The sequence below is a fragment of the Sinocyclocheilus anshuiensis genome, unplaced genomic scaffold (assembly GCF_001515605.1).
Source record: "Sinocyclocheilus anshuiensis isolate Anshui unplaced genomic scaffold, SAMN03320099.WGS_v1.1 scaffold242, whole genome shotgun sequence".
Lineage (NCBI taxonomy): Eukaryota > Metazoa > Chordata > Actinopteri > Cypriniformes > Cyprinidae > Sinocyclocheilus > Sinocyclocheilus anshuiensis.
The window spans coordinates 176,906-193,002 of record NW_015546053.1 but is presented as its reverse complement, the minus strand read 5'-3'; the positions used below and the strand labels follow the sequence as shown (position 1 = coordinate 193,002).

Here is a 16,097-nt window from a genome sequence, read left to right as displayed (position 1 = left end):
ATGTCAGTGTACAGACCCCTGGTGTGTTTGCTCAGGCATGGGACAGCAGCGCGGGTCTGCAGGACAGTCACCACCTGGTCACCTGTAGGAGCTGCTTTCAATGCCAAAGCCCAGAGGAGACTAGACCTCCTCCAACCAAATGTGGTTACGTACCTGTCTGGATCTGTCTCATTTTAATTTGCTGATTGTCTTTTAAAAGAGTAAATACAAACCATATGTCAGGGGTTGTTTGGTGTCCCAGAGTTCAGCTCTGTGGAGGGCTTTGAGGTGGTCCCAGGACAGAGCCCTGCAGGAGACAGAGCAGCTGGTGGAGAAAGCCTGTCACTGCCCTCCAGGAGTCCAGACTGTGGAGATATTTGACAAACTCTCAGACAGACATGGTAAACATGTTAAACATGGTTGATATAAATAAATAATAGGGTATGAAAAACGAGGGCTTCAGAAGCCTGCTCTCTTCGTTTGAAATTCAAAGCTGTGACAATTAAGGATATTGAAGGCTATGTGGTGTGTGTGTGTGTGTCTCTTTAGCTCACCAAAGGCTGAATTTATTTGATCAAAACTACAATAAAAACAGTAATAGTGTGAACTATTATTACAATTTAAAATAACTGTTTTCTATTTGAATATATTTTAAAACATTTATTCCTGTAATGGCAAAGATGAATTGAATAAAGTTGTGCTGTCTAATATTTTTGTGGAAACCATGATAAAAAAAATCGAGCATTCTTTGATAAATAGAGGTTAAAAAAAAAAAAAAAAAAAAAAAAAAAGAACTTTCATGATATTCAAATTTTGAGATGCACCTGTGTATTTATTTATTTATGTATTTATTTTGTCTCTTTAGCTCACCAAAGGCTGAATTTATTTGATCAAAACTACAATAAAAACAGTAATAGCTTAGGATGGGTTAAATGCAGAGCACAAATTCCTAGTATGGGTAACCATACTTCGCCACATGTCACATCACACTTTAAAAAATATATTGATTCAGATGATGTGCTACAGGGACAGTCACTATGCCATTCCATGCCATTTATTTATTTGTTATTGCTTGAATATAAGGTCTAAACACTGGCATATTATATAACCTTAAAAGTTGCATTTTATTTTATTTTATTTTTTAATATTAATTTTTAAATATTTAACTATTTTGTTTTATTCATGCAGAAGAGTGGCTGAACTTTTTATATTTGACTTCGAGATAAGTGGAATCCATCTGGATAAAAAAAAAAAAAAGGTCTACATTTTTAATTTTAAAGTTCTGTATCTGAATGAAAACAAACACAAACTACTTGACAAAACAACAGGAGCCAAGAATGCTGCACTGGTTTTCTCACATAATCAACGGTGCTCTTTGGATTTTTAAAGGTAAATATCAAACTGAAAAGATTAATTACTCCAAGGCACTTGTAGTAACAATAAAAAGCCTTTAATTAACTGGGCTAAATCATTAAAATAATTAAAAGGGTAGATCTACGCGTTTCAGCTTCAAATCCTTCTTCAGGATACACATAAATTTTTCAAACAAGTGTTCTTAAACAATTAGTAAGCAATCAGAGGCAGCCAAACACAAACTACTATTTTAAACAATTTTTTTTTTTTTTTTTTTTATTGTTTTTTGACTGATTTCAGTGTAAGACACAGCTATGCATCTCATGGATTACGTTTCTTTTTCACAGAGGAAAGAGGCTGTGAACTTGAATGTGAAGCTTTGAAGTTTCTCATGAGCTGCCACATGCCCAACAGAATAGAGAAGAGAGCTCTTCATGAACACATTCACCTGCACTTCACTAAAGACGGGAAATACGTTCAGATCGGAGGCCTGAATGCAGATGCGCCTGATGATCTGGTAAATCACTTTGCTTAATAAGTAGAAACTGTTTAAATGAAGTTGCATAAAGATTGATTGAAATTAGATTTATGTACATTTTTAGGTTGCTTTATTGTGGAGTAACTAGTGTTTTTGGAATGTGCACATAGTTTTCAGGTCAGGGAAGTTGCGCACAAAGTTTTCCTCTGCCCGAATGCGAATGTGATGCACATACTTGAGGAACTGCTGTCCTGTAGAAACTGGCTTGCTTGGTTGGTTATGAATCTTACGCACATAGAGCTTTAAAAGGAACCGTGGCCAAAAGCCCAGGTAGACTCTCATTTTTTATTTTTTGAAGTTTACTCATTTTCCTTTTCTACCTTTAAACTTGAAATGTGTTGTTTTTTTACCACTAGCTACACCAAACAGAACTGCAAGAATATAAATTATTTAATATCGTATAAATATTATGTTATGTTATGTGTTTCTCCACAGAGGCAGTTTTTTACAGCAGATCACAGACAAGCTCTCAGACAGGTTGAGTTTTCCCTCTTCAATATTTTGTCAATTGCTTTAAGCCGCTGGTACATAATAATGAATATATGTGCAAAAGTTAAAAGTTTTTTTTAAAGAAGATGTAAAATTAATTAATCTCCTGCTCTATTGTCAGAATCTTATTCTAGCAGATGCCACTAGGTGTCACTGTCAACTACATTATATATGCCATGGTGGCAATAATAGAGAAACTGGATTGATATTTATATTTATGATTTAAATTAATATTTATGATTATGATATTTATATGTATATTTGGATTGATAATTGTGTGTGTGTGTGTGTGTGTGCGTGTGTGTGTGTGCGTGTGTGTGTGTGCGTGTTTGTGATGTATGATGCTTGTATAGTATGCATATTTTATAATATAAATTGTAATGTTTATGTATGTTATATAATATATTAACAGATATTTCTGTAAACTTTAGGATTTTGAAATGATGAGGGAAATTAAGACAAAACTCAACCCCAGAAATCCTGTAAGCACTTAATTATCTATAATATTTGGATTTTCATATCATCTGATTATTGTATCTTTTTGAAAAATGTTAGAAACTTTCTAATACCTGCAAGTTTAAGTGAGATATAGTCCATTGCTCTAGAATTAACCAGAATTAAATCTTTCTCTGTAGGAGCTAATGCCATGGGACCATCCATATTTCAGTGGTGTGATACGTGCAGAAAGGTAAGAGATCTGAGAAAAGCATGAGACGGATTCATTTCCGTGCGTCAAAAAAAAAATTTATTCTAAAATAAGCTGCAGTGCTGTTCAAAAGTTGGGATCAGTAAGATTTTTTTTTTTTTAATTACATTTATTCAGAAATTATGTATTAAATTTGCAGGGCCGTACCTTAAGTATGCATTGATATAGAAAATTTAGCTGATATTGATAATATTTTTAATAAGGGCCTATAACTGATGTCCAATAGTATTGTTTTTTTTTTTAGCAGTATTCACAGTGAAGCTTGAATGTAGATTGTAAAATTAGTAATTAAAACAGTTTAATTAATGAATTTAATTAATTTTAAACAATTCAGGTAATAATTATGTACTTTTAAAAATTAACATTTATAAATATTGTTAGGAACAATTGTTTTGGGAAACTATGCTCTGATATTTTCGTCTTCCCAAAATAAAAAAGCTAATAAACAATATGTAATCCAACATAAATGGTTAATTCATAAATGGTTTGTTCTAAACTCAAGGATTCTGTAAATGGTTCTCTTTAGGTTTTCTATGCAATCCTAGATCAAGTTTATCATTGAAAACCACAAAATCGATCAACGACAGATATTATGGTAGATATGCAGAAGAATATTATGGTCTGCCATATATTACCAACACAGTAAGTGTGTTTCATTTAAATTAAATAATTCGGGTTTTTTTTGTTTTTTTTTTCTGTCAATCCATATAGTAGAACTACAAAAACAGATAAGGTATAAGATATAGGAAATCTTTTCTTAGACATAATGCATGGTCTTAAGTATAACTTTGAATTATTTGCTCGTTATTAAAGGCTTCCTAGACATCAGTGTTTCACAAAAAGCACATCTCCCCATATGTAGGTGGTCTGTTGCCCTAAAATAGAGTGATCCATTGCCGTTATTGAAGTTAATGAATGTTTGGGAATCGTTCCTTGACTAATCCTTAATAACATCTTATACGCCCACTTCTGAAGTACAAAAACACATCAACACACCAAGGTAGTTTAGTTTTGGCTCCTTTCCTGACGTGTGGTTTTCTACATCTTTCACAGACACTGCACAGTTAAAGGATTAAAATGCTTTTCACCGCTCTCCGGCCCTTTTCGGGGGGCCTTTTCTGCAATAACAAAGCAGAGATATACTTTGAAGAAGCACTCCCTGGGGGAAATATTTTAAACTCTTCTTTCAGAGTCTTTTTGGAAGGGAAAACATAGTTTGAAATGCTTTTCTCAGCTCTTCGGCAGCTGTAGAGATGGCCGCCTGAGAGATGGAGCGATCTAAAACACATATTTTATTTCGGGAATGGCCTTCATAAACCGTTCATCCTGGCCTGTAATTATGTGGAGCCACTGGGAATCAGGCCTCCCCCCCCCAACTCTAAATATTCCCTTCTCTCTTTAATTGCTTCAGCCATAATGTCTTTACCATCCTCTAAATCACCCAGCTTCCCCCTTTTTATCCGTTTTTACGGCCTCTCACGGGAACGCAGCTAATAGTATGCGTGTGTGTCTTTCGTTCCTGTAGGATGCATGTTTTAGTGACTATTAAAGCACAACTGAAAGCTTTCCTCAGCCCACATATGGCCGTAAAACCCTCCGCATGCAACTCCGTTGAAGAATGAAGCTGTTTTGACACATTATTTTGTTGCAGTAAAGATATAAAACCAGATTTTTACCTGGCAGTTTTTTCGTGACAACATATGGAAACATTTTTATTGATCCCTCCTTCCAGTGTACTCTAACCTTCAAAAGTTTGGGGTCAGTAAGTTTTTTTTTTTTTATAAAGGGGTCATGAACTGAGAAACCAAAACATCCTTTGATCTTTTGAGGTCATTGTACTATAAAAACATCCTGTAAGTTTCAGAACTCAAAACTTTGTTGTTAGTCTTAAAACAGCTTATATTGAAGCCAGTCTGTCAAAACGACAGCTTTTGGAATGTTCTACTCTATGATGCAATAGTGTGGATAAGCACCGCCTCCGCAGAAGATCAATACCTGCTTTGACATCGCTGCCTGTTTAACCCCGCCCACCAATTCATGCAGGTAGTGTAGAGCCAATCATAGCAGTGGGTGTTTACTTCTGAGTCTACAATCCGCCACGCCTATTCAAACAGAGCGTTCTGATGAGGGGGGTTAAAAACAGGACAGAAAATAGCTTACTTACTTCTAAAATGTTGATGTTTTTTTATGTAAAAAACATTATAAGTGGACCTCAGAGAACAGTACAAAATAAAACAAATTAAAACTAAGGCAGTTCATGACCCCTTTAACAGTTCATTAGTCTCTTGCGCTCACCAAGGCTGCATTTATTTAATCAAATACAGTGCAAACTGTAATATTGTGAAATAATTATACAAATAAAAATTACTGTTTTATATTTTAATATATTTTGTAATTTATCCCTGTGATACAAAGCTGAATTTTCATTACTCCACATCATTACTCCAGTCTTCAGAGTCACATGGTCTTTCAGAAATCATTCTAATATGCTGATTGGCTGCTCAAGAAACATTCTTATTTGTTTAACAGTGTTGAAAGGAGTTTTTTTCAGGATTTTTTGATTAATATAAAGCTAAAAATAAAAATAAAGTATACATTTTGCCTATTTTATCATCCACCTGCATGGGGGAAGTCTTGTTGCTTTACAAAATAACATCCTTCTCCTCAACAAGCCCTGCAATTTGAGGTGTTTGTCATTTATGTCTTACCACAAATGGCACAGGCACTGGAGTTTCATACTGTTGTTTGTTCAAATCACTACCCCTAATATGAGTAATAATAGTGATGCCTGACCACTAATACAGATTGCAGCCATTGATGGAGATGGTTAATGATTCACAGAGAGAGCTGAATTTACAGTTGTTTGACTTTTGTTGACATTGATTCGTTTTACTAGGGCATTAATAGTGTTCTGGAAGATAATGTCAGCTGTTAGAAACATGGGCCAGATGGAAGTTCTTGTCCTATTGCTAATATTTGGGAACATTCGCACATTCCTCTGGCTGCTGAGACACACAATGGGATGCGAAGAGCAAGTCCAAAAAGCATGGTAATACCATGTTAGATTTATTCGTTTAAGGCCTTTATGTAAAGTTCTGTGAACGTGAAATTCTTATAAACGTACACTTAAAGTATCTTATGGCCAGCAGCCTGACAGGACCCATCTGCAGTGAAAATATTTCCATAACCGAATACAGATTTTTAGATGAGTGTTGATAGTCAAGTAGCTGCTCTGCTTTGCTAATGTTTATCTTTCAGATGTTACGTCCCTACAGGAGTGCATTTGAGCTTACTGAAGTCATTAGGGGCCATATGGGTTATGTCTTGCTGATACTCTGGGGCTTAACTCTGTATTATACAGCAGTTTCACCTTCTCCAACCATAATGTGTCTCTCATAGTGCTGTATAAACAACCCTGGCTCTTCAACAACTTTGCAGAGGAACACTTAACGCACACATTCTGCATCAGAGCAGACTGTCCAGCATGTCCCTTAGTAATCATTAGAGCCAGATGTCTTTGCCGAGTCCTTTATATCCTGTAGCATGATAGCAATGCTTTTATAAGGTACCTACAAAAGTACATAGATATGTAACACATGTATCTGTAAAATTCACTTGCACTTACAATGCAACAGTGGAGAAGGTTGCCCCATGCCCTGCGAGAGGAGCAAATGCCCTCAATGGTATATAACCAACTAATTGAGCTTTGTTTTGTTTGTTTCTTGGTTTATTGTTTTGTTTGCTTTTTGGCTTGCTTAGTCTGTTTTTTTAGTTTTTTGCTTTGTTGTTTTTGTTTGTTTGTTTGTTTTTACTTAGTTTTGTTGTGATTTGGTTTGATTTGTTACCTTGATTGGTTTTCCTTTTTAGTGTTTGTTTGGATTCTTGGTTTGGTTTGTTTGTTTCTTGCTTTCTTAGTTTCTTGATTTGTCTTTCTTGTTTTTTTTTTTCTTGCCTTGTTTATTTCTTGTTGTTTTTGTATTGTGTTTGTTTCATGCTTTGTTGTTTTTGTTGGTATTTTGTTTGTTGGTTGGTTTCATGCTTTGTTGTTTTTGTTGGTTTATTTGTTTTGTCTGTTTGGTTTATTTTTGTTTGTTTTGTTACTTTGTTTGTTTCTTGATTTGGTTTGATTTGTTACCTTGATTATTTTCGTTTGTTTCTTGCTTTCTTTGTTTCTTTATTTGTCTTTTTTGTTTGTTTCTTGTTGTGCTGTTTTATTTCCTCAATATTCTTTTGTTTTGATTTGTTTCTTGCTTCTTGGTTCGTTATTTTGTTTCTCGGTTTGCTTTTTGTTTTGTTTGTTTGTTTCTTTTTTTATTGTTGTTGTTGTTGTTGATTTGTTTGTTTCTTGTATAGTTTTTGTTTAATGTTTTGTTGGTTTATTTGTTTTGTTCGTTTGGTACATTTTTGTTTGTTTTGTTTGGTCTGTTACTTGGCTGGTTTGATTTTTTTGTTTCTTAATTTGGTTTAATTTGTTACAAGGTTTGGGTTGTTTTGCTTTTTAGTTTTGTTTGTTTGTTTGGTTTCAAGATTTTTTATTTTGTTTCCTTTTTTGTTGTTGTGTTTCTTAGTTTGATTTGTTTGCTGGTTTAGTTTTTTTTTTTTTTTGCCTCTTAGTATGTTATTTTGTTTCTTGGTTTATTGTTTTGTTTGTTTCCTGATTTTAATTGGTTTGTTTGTTTTTTCACTTGGTTCTCACTTGTTTGTTTTAGGTTTGTTGTGTTTTGCGTTTTGTTTTTGTTTTTTTGGGGGGGGGGTTGTTTTTTATTAAAATAACATTGATATGAAAATGTAAATGTTTATATTTGTGTGTTTTGTGTTTTATTCATCAGATACGGTAGAGAGTCACATGATTTTAGGGGGTGGGGGTTTGAGATTGCCTTAAATTTAGTCAAATTCAGGTATGCGTGTCCTGCATGAGCACTTGGGCTGTGTCAAGATAGCATGTGAGATCCACAGAACAGAAACTACTGTTAAAGGTACTGTAGATTTGAATGGCATCCACTTAACATTCAGTGGCTTCATCACACCTGTAATGACAGTGATGAAGAATGTCTTTCTTTGTTCAGTATATCCAAAACCAGTCACACTCCAACCATCTTACTTGCTGACTTTATGAACCCAGACACCCAATTAGATTAGCAGTAGCTATAAACTGATATTATCGTATACCAACAGGTTTGTTGCCCCTATTTACTGTCATATCAAGCGTAGTGTACTCGGTTAATTTCCTGCAGGGATAATGGTAACAGCGGGTGTCTAAGCACGTCTCCATCCCTCAGCGATGTATTTGAACTACTGAGCTCTTTCAACACAAGTCTAGCCTGTGTTTTAATGGCAAAATACTTCCCAACTTGCACCCACCCAAAATATTATCACTCTCTTTCATTTAGCTCAGAGTAAAGTAGCCATGGGAATAGGCTTTGCACCATTTGTGCTCTGGGAATGTAAATATTTAGTGATGAATATGGTCCCGAAGGCATTGTGTGGCAATAACATGACTCTTCCATTTAATTGGGTCACAGTTGCAGCTGAGATATTGAATGTTGTTAGCATCAGCATGTTTCCAGGTTAGAAAATAACTTGGCAAGCGTTTACAGAGATGTAACAGGAATATTCCTACGGCAGCTTGTGATTAGTTCACCTGCACCTGTCTCTGCAGGCCTGGCAGCTGAGGTTTAGTCGTCTTGCCGGCTATGGGGCGAAGTACTACTCGTACCTGATGTCACGGGCGGTGGCCTCCATGGTGTGGAAGCAGTGTTTTTTATAAAGACCCTCTCAACAGGTTTGTGAAAGACATGCATTAGTTTTTTTCTGTTTTTCCCTAAAGTTTCTACACTCCTTACCCTCTGGAGTTGTTTGGTCATTTTTGACCAAAACAATGTAACTTTTTGTTGTTGTTGTTGTTTACTTCTTTGGAATGGTACGAAACTTGGGCAAAGTTGTCAGCACTTGCTATGTGAACACACACACACACAAAAAAAAATCATGGACATGATTCGAAAAGGTTAAATGGTCCAGAAAAAAATAGTTATGCTTGTACTGTTCTTGTTTATTTATATAGCATCGTTTAATACAACACCAAGTTGCCCAAAGTGCTTCACAATATCACAATAAAATATGTAAAAAAACAAAAAAAAACAAAACACAAATCACATAACAACATGGACACGATTTAAAGTAAATAAACCTGCATCACAACAACTCCTCATTAGTCTTTAAAAGATGTGCTTTTAACAGCTTTGTAACATGCTTGTACTGTTCACAGTCAAACATGACCACATTGAAACGAATGGAAAGCAAATTTCATCAAGTGGAAACATTTGGTACTGCATTCAAACAAAATCTTACTGAAAGCTAATTTTTTGAGATATCAATTTCAAATTTGGAGCATAACTTGAGATTTATGGCTTTGATTTTATTGAAGTTTTAGAGTAAAAAATGTTTTGGAAAATATACAGTATATTTCATATACATTTTTAAAATAGTACTTTGGGGCATTTTCATAATATAAACTTAAACTTCTATAACTTTTTTTCCATTTTTAAGTTTCTTCTTTCTCAGTTCTTAAGTTTAGTTTCACTTTTTTCACTTCAGCAATAATCTGCCAAATGTCTTCTTTAAAAAGAGACCAAACTTAATAAAATAATTCAAGTTTTATGACAGTTTGTTCATTCATCTAATGAATGATTTGGGTATGCCATACAGAATTAAATTACTTGATATATTTGTTTATTTTCCCCCAGAACAGATAAACTGTACAGTTTAAATGTGTGTGTCTGCTAAAAGTGGACTAACATAAAGATGTCCTCGAAGCTAACAGGCACAGACTGAAAACCACAAAACTCCTGTTTTCATTTCATGGGGTCTTTAAAAATACCAGGATATCTTAACTACTCTGCTGTGGTTTTGTTCTTTAGCACTTTCTTTTGTTTGGACAGTTTTGGACATGTCAAGCAGGTAGAGAGGGAACATGAGGGTTTATGGGCTTGGATTGTGGGAACGATGCTGGTAGTGTAAAGTAAACCTCCGTCTGCTCACGTTGTTGTAGGGAAACCGGAGAGCGTTACCGTAGAGAGATGCTGGCTCATGGGGGAGGGAAGGAGCCCATGCTGATGGTGGAAGGTAAGAAAAGAAGTCTGCGCTTGAGAGAATGAACAAGGTCTCAGTTCAGTCACTGCCATTTCTTTGTCCCTTAAAGAGTCAACAAAAAGAGTCCAGATTGGCCTTGTTTGCTTTCTGAGTACATGTTCCTGTTGTTATACCGAATGATTCATCAGTGCATGTTATTACAAAAAACTGCCCCAGTAATGTCAGAATGTATTACCTGCAATAAACAATTGCCAAGAGGCTATTTATATCACAGCAATTATAGAAAATAAGAATAGATTACTATTGGGTAAGGGAAGATGATCTCTGGATGAAAAATTCAGAGAAAAATTCAAATGCACTGCATGATCGAACATTTAGGCCCCCCCCCCCCCCCCATTTTCAAAATTGAAATTCAGGCCCTGAGTAAATGTTTACTAATCCTGATTGGAGTATTACTATAAATAATTCTACGTGATAAAAAGAAGGCTTTAAAAAGATCGGTATCGGTGGTCGGTATCGGTAGATACGGCTTTCTGTGATCGACGATCGGTGATCAGCCTCAAAAATCCTGATCGGAGCACCCCTAATTCTCATTTAATTTTAAGCATGTGATTTTACTTTTTGAAACACATTGACATCAGGTTGAAATTACGATAATTATGAGCTTCCAAGTAGTAATAATTTTTAAAAAGCATTTTATTTTATTGTATTTTATTTTATTATGTATTTATTTGTATTTACTTTTTTAATTAACTATTTTTTTTATTTACCTTTTTCATTTTATTATTATTTTTTAAATGATACAATTATTATTATATCTATTATTATTATATATGCTGTTAATTCAGTTATTAACCATGTTAAAAATAATAATAATTTTTACTTATTGGTATCAACTGAAATTTCTACATTAGTGGATTTCATATAGATACCATATCATTATAATTTCATTTTAAGCATGTGATTTTACTTATTGAAATACATTCACATCAGGTTGGAACTACAATAATTATGAGTTCCCAAGTAATAAAAACATATTTTATTTTGTTTTGTTTACTTTTTGAATTATCTGTTTGTTTGTTTGTTTTTTTACTTAACTTTTTTCATTTTAATTTAAAATAATACAATTAATATATCTGCTGTTAATTCAGTTATTGACCATAAAGAAAAGAAAAAACACATTAGTGTCTTCACTTCCTTATTCTCTGATTCCTTAGCTACATGTATTTTCCACTGTTAACTTTCCGGTTCAGAGGGGTTCTCCTCAGCACACCCCATGCCCCCTCCTCTGTGCCAGATCACAGTGGAACAAGAGCCACCCTAGAGACTGTAGGCCTGTAGCCTAGGCCGTTTTTATCTGCCAGGCTCCTCGTTCTGAGCTGGCCGTATCCCAGGCCTCTGGTGCTGAAAAGTCCAGGCTGGATTAGATGGCATAGCATAGGGAGGAAAGTGACGGACTGAAGCCCTGTGTTCTCCAGCCATGAGCGGCACAGAGGCGTCTTTCATGGCCCTCAGCTTTCCCAGGGACCTCTATTTTAATGCCAAAGGACAGACTGAAAGAACAATACAGACTCGAGCACCTGGGCTGGGATGTGTTTTAGCACTGTAGCACACAGATGGTGACACGCATGAGTTTTAGATACAGGATCACAGGAGGGGCAGGTTCACCTTAGTTTTAAACATTCCTTAATGGGGTTTCAGTGAAATAGCATTCATATATTCACCGATAATCTATCACAAAGAAAGGCAGATCTTATAAATAACATTACACACACTGGATTATCAGTGGTTGAAGGGGGAAAAATACAGGTTTTCTAACTTTACACATTTCTTAAAAAGTAAGTTTACAAAAAAAAAAACACATATATCACACACTATTTTATTTAATGGATTAAATAATAGTATTATATAATAATACATTATAGTTAGGTTCAAAAGTCTCAATCCAAAATTATTTCCAGCATATTAATCAGCATATAAAAATGATTTCTGAAGGTCCATGTGATAGTAAAAACTAAATTAATAGCTTCTGAAAATGTATTAAACCTTTTAAAATATATTACATGGAAAACTGTTATTTTAAATTGTAGTAATATTTCACAATATGACTATTTTTGCTGTATTTTTGAGCAAATACAAAAAAAAAAATGTTTTGTCTATGGAATATTTTGGAATATATGGAATAATTTGTGTCATTAGCTATTTAAACTATTTTTACAAATAGTCAGATGTGATCATCTCAAATCATGCTTCAGAACATATGTTTAAAATTATATATGTTTACATGATATATGTTGAAATATGTTTATTTTTCAACTTTTTACTCAAATTTAGGGAAACTTATTTTTGCCATAGAATAAACAAATTAACAACGTACTTATCTCATAATCCTGACTTTTTCTCTTGCAATTCTGAGGAAAAAAACTCTTGATTTATAAACTCTAAACTCAGAATTTCTTTATAAACTCAGAATTGCAACTCGTAATTGCAAGAAAAAAAAGAGTCAGAATTGTGAGATTAAAGTCGCAATTACTTTTATTGTTATTTTTATATTTTTATAAAAAATATATGCTTCCATACAAGTTCATATCCTCATAACATACTAATAAAAAGAAACTGTGAGATGCATACTCAGAATTTTGAGAAAAAAGTCTGTGATATAAGCTATATTATAAATAATGTTATTTAAATATCTACTTTTTTCCTAAATTTTCATAGTTGAACAGACCTCAAGGCACATGATTCATGTGCACAGTGGCATAATCCTTTAAACTTGAGCTTCCTTTTTATTTTTTTCTCAAAGCTTTGAGACCTCCAGTTTTAATTACAGAGTCGATGATGAAGTAATTTCAGCCTTCAGGTAGATCATGAACTTATTGCTTTCAACTCGTGACATGTTTCAAATAGTTACAAACGCAAGCGCACGTCAAAGCCGTGGAGTAACCAGAAAATCTCTTCGTCTGCTGGGAGGGAAGCTGTAATTATCTTCTTAGTCTTGAAACATTGCTCAACCTGAGTCTAAGCAGTGTTCATAGAGACCAGGACCACTGGATCTCAGTCTGTGGAGTTTTAGGAGCACATAATGAAACCCTGAACTCGATTCGGTTGCATAACACTTCATATAGTGTCTTATATCAAGGCCTCGTTTGTCCTCTTGATAACCCTGTCCTGTTTCACATGAAACCCAAACCAGCGCTACCTGAGTCATGTTCCACCATGTCTGTGTGCCCACGTAACTGCACAAGCTCAAGGTGTGGTGCGCGGCATAGGAGCCAAAGAACAGTGTTTAAACGGGGATTAATTGAGGAGAGATGAGTCTGCCTCACTTTGATGTGTCTTTAGTTTCATCATCCTCCAATCCCAGTCAGGAGCTCTTCTGACCAATCGCAGAGAGTCTCCTCATCCTCTTGTTCTCCTCAGATAAATGAAGCTCTCTGTGAAGGGAAGCTGTTTGAAAAGGCATGTCGGACATTCGTTCTGTGGTTGACCTCCATTTCAAAGCACACACAGCTGGGTTGTTCAGGACACCTTGAACTAGAAAGTCCCTTTGATTCGTAATAAAACACACACTGTGCACCTGCACTGATAAATATGGTGACTTTAGTCCATCCTTCCTCGCAAATGTTTGATCCTTTCAACCGTTTAATCATGTTCCCACATCAAAAAAGATTAATTATTCCTCAGCGTTAGGGTTAAACTTTAGTAGTGGGTTTGTTTGTTATAAGACCTTTGATCGTATGTAGCTTTTTCCACTTAAAATGTATTTATATTTTTTGGGTTTTTTATTTATATTATATATAATGCATTTTTATTTGTATTTTTTTTTATAATTTATTTATTATTATTAACTTTTTTTAACATTGCACAGTGTGTATATAATATGTTTTATATGGTATTGTTCAAAAGTTTGGGTTTGGTAAGATTAAGAACTTGTGGGGGTATTTTATTTATATACTTTTATTTATTTAGACAATTTTTAATGGACTATTTGAGTATTGAGTATCATACAATTATATTTATAATGCATTTAAAATCTTGTGTAAATAAAATGTAAAATAAAAAAAAAATTATAATAAAAAATAATAAAATGTAGGGGATAGGTAAGATTGAGGGGTATTCTATTTGTATTTTATTTAGAATTTTTTTGAAAATTGAGCATTATAAAATTGTGTGTGTGTATATATACATAATTTTAATAATACTCTGTCTAAATAAATAAAAATTTATAAATTATACATATATAACTATTACAAAAAGGCCAAATTTAGCAAAAATTATAATAATAATAAAAAAAGGGCATTTACATGAAGTAAGCGTTATAAGACATTCAAAAACTCAAATAGATAGTTCTGGCACAAAAACACTGACACATTTTAATTGCTCCAAATGATCTAGATCATTCCAGAGATCAAAGGAAACAATGTAGTCCTCAATATGTAATAATGTAGTAACTCTTTAACATCAGAAATGTAAAGCTCATTCCTGAACATTTATCTGATAGCTTTATTCTCACTTGATATGGCCTTAATTTATGTATTTTTGGTTTTAGAAAAAGGAAAAAATGTGAGTCTGGATTGGGTTTTACTCTGAATCCCCTCTAGAGTGAGCTCAGGAAATTGGCATCATTATAGAAAGTGCTATTGAAGCTGGAGACGTTTAGTCCTCGTGTGATCCACTCAGAGATTAAAGCAATAGTCCGGTTTACATCTTCAGCTCTCTGAACAAAATCTGTGGCTGTAGCATTCATCTTACAAAAAAAACAAAAACCATGAGTACAGTAAGGTGTACAGCTGGAAGTAATGCTTACTTTTACCGACGTAATGCCAGAGGTTGAAGTCAGACAGGTGATTGTATAAGCAGTAGGTTTTAATGCTAGTCTCTCCATATGTGTCATGCCCAAGTCATGTCAAGTAGGTCAGGAACCTCCTGGCGGCTATTTGGCAGATTGTGCTTAAAAATCGAGCAAATCCAGATCCCAAACCTACAGAGCCCATAAGGGGACATGAGATAGGATGAAAAATTATATTTCAATGCTTTTGCATTGTCTAGCAAAACTTTTGCACTCCTCCAAGAAACTTTGTTCACTCACAAAACTGTTAAATTCAGTGCTTTTGTGAGAGAATGCAAAGTTTCTTGGGGGAACACAATACTTTTTTACGAGATAATGCAAATGTTTTATGTGAGAACGCAAAATTTCTTGGAGGAACCCAAAACTTTAGCAAGATAATTCATATGTTTTCAGAGAGAATGCAAAGTTTCTTGGAGGAATGCAATACTTTTGCAAGATAATGCACATTTTGCAAAAGAACGCAAAGTTTCTCGGGGGGACACCATAGTTTTGAGAGAGCGCAAATGTTTTGTGAGTGAACGTAGAGTTTCTCGGGAATGCAATACTTTGCAAGGTAATGCAAATGTTTTGCAAGAGAATGTGAAGTTTCCCAGGGGAATGCAATACTTTTGCGAAAGAATAAAAATGATTTACAAGTGAATGCAAACATTCTTGGGACAACACAATACTTTTGTGAAAATGTTTTGCAAGCGAATGCAAAGTTTCTCAATACTTTTGCGAAACAATGAAAGTGTTTTGCAAGCGAACGCAAAGTTTCTCAATACTTTTGCGAAAGAATGAAAATGTTTTGCAAGCAAACGCAAAGTTTCTCAATACTTTTCCGAAAGAATGAAAATGTTTTGCGAGCGAACGCAACGTTTCTCAATACTTTTGCAAAAGAATGAAAATGTTTTGCGAGCGAACGCAAAGTTTCTCAATACTTTTGCGAAAGAATGAAAATGTTTTGTGAGTGAATGCAAAGTTTCTCAATACGTTTGCGAAAGAATGAAAATGTTTTGCGAGCGAACGCAAAGTTTCTCAATACTTTTCCGAAAGAATGAAAATGTTTTGCAAGCGAACGCAAAGTTTCTCAATACTTTTGCAAAAGAATGAAA

General features: G+C 34.3%; 1 pseudogene; it reads left to right on the top strand.

Moving 5' to 3' along the window:
- LOC107699205 (mitochondrial intermediate peptidase-like) overlaps nt 1-16,097 on the top strand; it is a 19,811-nt pseudogene continuing 3,714 nt past the window's right edge.